This window comes from Protopterus annectens, chromosome 8.part1 (assembly GCF_019279795.1).
Source record: "Protopterus annectens isolate FY-2018-M chromosome 8.part1, PAN1.0, whole genome shotgun sequence".
NCBI classification, from domain to species: Eukaryota; Metazoa; Chordata; order Ceratodontiformes; family Protopteridae; genus Protopterus; species Protopterus annectens.
In genome coordinates, this window is record NC_056742.1 from 79,589,930 (window position 1) to 79,597,864 (window position 7,935).

A 7,935-nucleotide genomic window follows, 5' to 3' on the forward strand; every position below is an offset into this window, starting at 1 on the left:
ACGCCCATTCATGCATGTCTTTCAGAGGCCACTCGACTGCAGGGAGGACATGCAGACTCCACACAGAAGGCACTCCAGCCGAGAATTGAACAGGAGAACCTCTTGCTGTGAGGCAACAATGCTACCACTGTACCACTGCAGCTTATAAAGTGCATTGAAATATCAGTCCTAGGCATTTATAGCCCTCTGATTGCTTCTAAAAAATCATTAGTATACTACATTTGGTATGGATTGTCCCAGCATATAATATGCTATCAGAACGATAACAACAAAAAGAAGAGCACCATAGTGAAATTAAGTAAGCATAAAGCCTACAGGGTATATGTGACAGTGAATTGTCTAAAATACCAATACAGCTCACAACACAGTGATACTGACGGATTTTAGCAGTATGTGCATCATCGAAATCAGGAACAGCAAGACGACTCTTAACAGGGCTGTAAAACAAAACAATCTGCAACCCAAAAGGTTTTAAGATAGGCATTAAACTAGACTCCTTAACTTCAGAGTTAGTATGTATCTCCCAGAAATTATAGTTAAAATCTTGCATTTCTGATTATCACAGTTATACCCCCAGATTCTCTATACCTTGCACGGTGTGCAAGATCGGTGCAGGAGCTCTAGCAGGCGATATGTCTGCTGTGAGATCAAGGAACAGCCTGCAGGGGTGTGCACGAGCGCTCCTGCACTAATCCTGCATGGACTAAGCCCCTGTATGCAAATTACCCCATTTGCAGGAGAAACATATGCAAATTAGGTGATTTTGCAATCCAGGAAGCTTGCAACCGGCCGTGCAGGACTAGTGCAATCTGCATAAATGTACTCAGTTAGTAACCGAGTACGTTTCTACAAAATCCAAAACAGGGCTGTGACAGCTCCAAATAAAGGCTGCATATCATGTAGTAAGCATGCCAGTGGCCAAGTATAAGGCCATTAGCATTGCAAACAGTGAAAAAAATATAAAAATCCACTATTATTTCTTTTTTAGCTGATCTCGGCTGTTTAAGCGTGGGGCAGTGGCACACAAACGGGATTGGGGGGAAAATAACAAAATAAACCTAAATTAAGCATTCTAACTAAAATCAGTATTCTGCCATCCAAGTCAATGGCAGGCAGAAGACAACATGGCCAGTGAGTAGTGGTTGCTAAGGGGGGAGGCTCAGTGTGAGACATGTTACTATGCATTAGCAGACAATCCTATGCAAATGAGGGGAATGATAGTGGATCCCAGTTTTCCCCAGCATGTGAGTCAGGTCCCAACAGTGTAAGAGTAGGAATAGCTTGGTGCAAGCCTAGGAGTTAGGCGACTTCATGGGGTGTGTGTCAGGTGTACTGTAAGAGGATTGGAGCCCTGTGGCTCGGGTTTGCTCCTAGCTTAGCACAGCTAAGCTAGGGGATGTGTTTAAACCTGCCTAGCACTCTTTACATTGTCTAAGCATGTGTGTGTGCTGTGCACCGGGTTTTAAAGGCAGAAAAAATATGTTAAACCAGGAAATAGCATTAGTGTACCCCAGGCTTAAACAGGAAGGCAATGGGAAGGGAAAACAGCAGTAGGAAAGTAATCAAGGAGAACTAGCATAGCTGGCAGGTGACATGCATCAGAATCAGCCAATTACACAGGCAGCAGATCAGCCCAGCTCAGAACACTACCATAAACTATGCAAACACCTTCCCCTCTGTTTTTTTCCACATTCTACACCATCGGTGTAAACAAGCAAGGAATTTTTAACACTCACAACAGCAAAATGATAGGAGCTGCAATAGCTATCATACAATAACTTCTGGAAGAGGCTGAGGGTGGTGAGGATGTGAATGCTGTTGACCAACCCACAGTGAGGAGATGGAGAAGAGTGTACAGACCCAGGGCAACCTACCAAGGGCTACATGAGCTGGAGATAGTGGAGCACTATAGGGTGAACAGCAACCTCCTACAGCAAATTGTTGAGCTGTGCCGGCCACACCTGACACACAGAACTAACAGAGTGTAACCCATCCCAGTGAATACCAAGGTATGGGTAGGCCTATGAATACTAGCTACAGGTACCTTCCAAAGGCCAACTGGGGACATGATGGGGATTTCACAGGCATCAGCATCCAGGGTACTCTATCAGTTCCTGGATGCCATGTCAGCACATGTCAGTGACCACGTATATTTCCTCAACATCAGTGAGGTGTTGGCCAGCAATATGCAACTGTTCCACCAAATAGCAGAATACCCTGAGGTAGTGGGTGCTATAGACTGCATGCACACATGCATCAAAGCACCACCCGGTGAGTGGGTTAGGGTCTACATTAACCACAAGGGCTTTCCCTCCATCAACTGCAAGGTCGTGTGCGATGCCCAGGGCATAATAATGAATGTGTGTGCTGGCTGCCCTGGAAACTATCACGATTCCCACATCTGGCATCTGACACAGCTGTACCAGAGATTTGCCAGTGGGGACATCCCTGTCGGTCACCTAGTGGGGGATGCTGGATATGCACTGGAGCTGTGGCTGATGACACCCATCAGAAATGCACACACACTTGAACATGAACTCCATAATGAGGCACACACTCACAGACCAGAATTATAGTAGAGCGTGTGTTTGGGATGCTCAAGTCACAGTTCCGGTGCCTGGACACATCCGGTGGAGCCTTGCAGTACATATCAGCTACATGTACCCAAATTGCACTTGTATGTGCCATGCTACACAATATGATCCTGTGGAAACAGCTGCAGCAGGAACAGCATGGGGCAAGACCACACACCTCCCCCACCATTGCCAAGGCCTGCACAGGCACAGAGTGACTCGGAGGAGGAACAACCTGAGCCTGCCCCAGTAGGCAGAAGGAGGTGTGCCCACTATGCCCTGGTCTTGGCGAAGAGGCAACACAGAGCACATACACTGACACAGGAGGGACCCAGGGAATGACACCTCTCTCTGACTCTCACATACAGTAAAAGGGATGCCAAACATTACACTGCCTGTGCTTAACCATGTGTAGGGAGTGTACTATGTGCATCCGACACAGGCAGCCCTGCAGTACCACTCTCAATACTGGGACTCCCACAAGGTAAGTGACTCACACATGCCAGTCAGGGGGGGTTCACATACCCAACAACAGTCACAGCCAGCAGGACAGGTGTAGACAAACACAAACAAAGGCTGTGCTATGGCCTCTGAATGAGGCCTGTGGGTAACATTCCCCCCAGGCCTACACAAACAGACTACAGCAGGTCAGGCAGTGGGATGTCAGTTCTGAAGGGTAGGAAATCAGAAACTAATATGTAGGTAAATGAAAGCTAAGATCTGTAGTATACTGGTATGCCTCTAGTTAGCATGATAGGTAAGACTGCAGAATGAAATGGAGTACCCAACATGCCAGTACAGTCCCAGCAAATGTGTACAAGTGTCAGGTGTGCCTCCCCATCCTACGTAGTAATGCAAGAACAGTCAGGTGTGCCCCCAATCCTGTGTAGAAACAGAGAGGTGTGCCCCCCACCCTACGTAGTAATGTAATAACAGTTAGGTGTGCCCCCCAATCCTGTGTAGAAATGTAAAATAGACAGGTGTGCCCCCATCCTACATAGTACTGTAATAACAGTCAGGTGTGCCCACCCAATCCTGTGTAGAAATGTAGAAATAGTCAGGTGTGCCCCCCCATCCTACATAGAAATGTAGTAACAGTCAGGTGTGCTCCCCATCCTGTGTAGAAATGTAGAAATAGTCAGGTGAGCCCCCCATCCTATGCAGAAATGTAGTAACAGTCAATGCCAAATGCTTGATGGACACCCTGCAGAAACAGCATGCTACCTATCGGTGTACAACACAAAGGTCAGCACTGCAGTACAAACTACCTGGACTCGATCCACACATTAAATACAGATGGGCATACTGGGCATTCTCACACACTTAGAGAAGTGAAGGCAATGTCAGTCAACAACATACTGAAAGGTCATACTGGGCATGCTCACACACTTAAACACATGAAGGCCATGTCTGCAAACACCAGTGGACCAGACATATCTGGCAGTCACAGTTGTTAGTGCAGACACTCGTCAGTGTGCACCACTCATGCCTTGCACACATAGTGGATAGGAATACAGACGTATATGTAAGGACAACACACTATAATAAGCCAAAGGTAGATGTACATAGATGTGTGGAAGAGGGTGACTGTGACAAGGAGCCATCCAGGCCTGTCCCACCCAGCACACAGCCAAAGGGCCCCAACCACATAAGGTTCAGATGTCAGTCACTGCAGATACTAGCCACCAGTATCTGTCAGCATTACAGACTATGTGGTAGAAGTGGTAGCTGTGCAACATGACTGTACAAGGAAGTAGTTATCTAACAGCTGTATACACATACCTGTGAAATATGACCCTGTGTGTGCCCGCATGTGGTATGTCAACCACTAGATGAATGGGTTATGGCCCATGCATACACACTGCCCTCTCAACAGCCCTACTATGACAAGCCTGCTGTGGTCATCCACTGTGAAATACACCTTTGGGAGAGTTGTAGCCCAGTAATCTCTGTGGTGCATCCCATAACTGCGTACTGCTGTAGTGTGATAAAATAGGTAGAAGTTCTAATCCCAGCCTTGGTCACTGTGTGTGTGTTTCTGTTTCTGTCTGTTTAGAGAGCAATGCTCTTTAGGGTAGTCACACTCCATACAATTGAAATGTTCCACTGGTAAGGCTGCTGATGTCATCCACCTAGAAATACACCTCTGGGAAGGTTATAGCCTAGTAACCTCCATAGTGCATCTTATGACTGTGTATTGCTGTAGTATGATAAATTAGTTATGTAGGAGTTTTAATCCCAGACTTGGCAAGTGTGTGTGTGTGTGTGTGTGTGTGTGTGTGTGTGTGTGTGTGTGTGTGTGTGTGTGTGTGTGTGTGTGTGTGTCTGTCTGACTCTGTGTAGAGAGCAATTAATTTTAGGGTAGTCACACTCCATACAATTCGAATGCCCTACTTTGGCAATCCTGCTGATGTCATCCAATTTGAAATACACTTTTGGGGAAGGAGCTCTTCAGTAATCCCCGTGGTGTATCTTATAACAGCTCCATGCTGTAGTATGATATAGACCTCTGCTAGGGGTTCTATACCCCTACATGTCAGTTGTGGATGTTTTGTGTGTGTGTCACTGTCTGTGTAGGGAACAATGCATTTTAGCCTAGCCACACTCACTACAATTCAAATGCCCTACTTTGGCAATCCTGCTGATGTCATCCAATGTGAAATACACCTTTGGGAAAGGAGTTCTCCAGTAATCCCCATGGTGCATCCTATGACAGCTCCATGCTGCAGTGTGCTATAGACCTCCCTTAGGGGTTCTATACCTACAAATGTTGGTTGTGGATGTTTTGTGTGTGTGTCACTGTCTGTGTAGGGAGCAATGCATTTTAGCCTTGCCACACTCACTGCAATTTGAATGTCCTACTTTGGCAATCCTGCTGATGTCATCCCATGTGATATACAGCTTTGGGGAAGGAGTACTCCAGTAATCTCCGTGGAGCGTACTGTAACTGTGCAGTGCTTTAGTGTAATAAACTACATAGGGAGGGGTTCTACTCCCAGACATGACAGGTGTGTGTGTGTGTGTGTGTGTGTGTGTGTGTGTGTGTGTGTGTGTGTGTGTGTGTGTGTGTGTGTGTGTGCGCAACTCATATCCTGTGTGGAGGTGAGTGTGTGACTGGCCCCAATGTGGAGCGGGTTTTACAAATTTCTTATATGGTGGCCCTAGTATATATCACAATGTCCACCGTACAGAGATAACAGATGTGAAATAGCTGAGAGGCTGGGGTGCAAATCCATACCCATACATGTGACATCAAGGCCAGGCAATCACAGTCACCAACCCCAGTATTACCCAGAGTACACTCTCAACCCATGTCTCATACACACACACACTTGCCTAGGCAACAGCCAATATGTGGGTAGTACATTGCATATTGGCCACTGATAGTAACTATGGCGTGATTGCAGTGGGCTACAGAGGGCATGGTACCCTGTCCATCTGTCCAATAGGCACGTACATGCAGACAGTGCACCTTTCCCATGTTCCCCACTGGACATTTACAACACCTGTGGTGCCATCAAATGTGACCCACAAAGGACATACCATGCCTGAAAACATGCCCTGTATGGACAGATGCCACTGACACCAGGGAATGCCATTAGCATGCTATCAATGTAGGTGCAGGGTAAACCTGCTGTCCATTATTAGTTCTCACCACAGGTGGCCAAGACTGGCACATCTGCTAATAATCTGTGTACACAACATGGGCAAGACACCCCAGGTGCAGCTCCACATGTCACTGTACAAGCATGTGGGAGGTGTGCACATCCCAGACACTGTCCATGTCATGGACTAAGGAACACATACATGGCAAGGGATGCACAGCATTGGCCACACGGAATAGTCACCCAGGTGACTGGATGGTGGATACAATACCCACCTGTGTGGGCAAATGCAGAAACTACAGCCCTGAGACACAATGCAGACCATTGTCATGTGGCCTGATGCCAAGGTATACCCATCACCTAGCCTTGTATAGCAGTCTGGCACAGTCGACCATCACACACCCGTACAGAAATGCACCCATGCATTTCAGTACTGGCACCCTGTGTGTTTGCATGTGTGTTGTATGATGTGTATAATCACATTCACACTCACTACAGCCCCCATTGGCATACTGAAGCATGCTGTCTGATGTCAGACACTTCCCAATACCCTTTGCTCATATAACCTCCGTATGACCCGTGTGGTGGACGTGATACCTGCACAGTAATGTGTTGTGGCAATCTCACTAATGATGGGTTGTAGTCTTGGCCCTGCCTAGTGTGTCAATGTCTGTGTGTCCCTGTGAGAGTGTAGCTGTGTTGACACTGGCACCTGTTCTTGCGGACAGGCACGTGTACTACACCTACCATATAGCTACCATATCCCTGTTGCAGATGTCACTCACCATCAGATATATGTTCTGAGGGCTCCATAACAGGTAACCTATGTGGCACATCTAATAAATGCATAGAACTGTGATAGCACTACATAGCTGTCAGGGGTTTGATACCCTGTGCTGGAAGGTGTGTGACACAAACATGCTTAAATTTTACTCTCCCACCCCGCCCTGACTTGTCTTTGCCTCTGTCTGCCTCTCTCACTCCCTCACTGGTGGATGTGGAGACCTACACCTGCTTTGCTTAGGCAGCAGCAGGTGTATTTTACATGATGCTCATGATCAGCTGATGACCTCTGCATGAATTGCAGCCCTCCCCTAGCTGATTGCATGTGGAACAGCTGTGGTAACATTCCCATAGCCAATTGCATGGAAACACACTCCAATATTTAGGAACATCATGTTGGTGTTGGGCCTTTTCATTCTGTTGTTTGGCAAACAGCATCACAGATGGATTGGGGATTTACCTCTGACAACATAAACTGTGGAAACAGGCCAACACACAGGAGGAGGATGTGCCTGACCTGACTACAGACTGTAAGTGCTGCTATACTGCATTCAGAGTAATGTTGGTTTAAGAGGGTGTGTGCGGATATGGCTGTCTTACATGTTTTAATACCTGCCATGTCAGTTCTATGTTTATGAGGACTCCCCATCTGTAGGGTCATCTGTAGAATGGGCAGTGTGTGGTGCCTTTGGTGTTATGTGTTACCCACAGAGCATCTATCTGTGAACTGCAGAAGGTAGTGTGAGGATTGCAGTCTGTAGATGGTGAAAGCCATGATAGTTACTGACTTCATATCCCTCATAGGACATATGTTGCAACAAACTCTGTTACAACAGTGAATGTATGAGGTTATCACAGCAACATGTCAATATTGGCCCTGTGTATGTGCTTCCAGCCTTAACTCTGTCAACCTTTGTACATATGTCATGCATTAAGAGGTGCATATGTGCTGTACACCATAATTAGTGTCATCA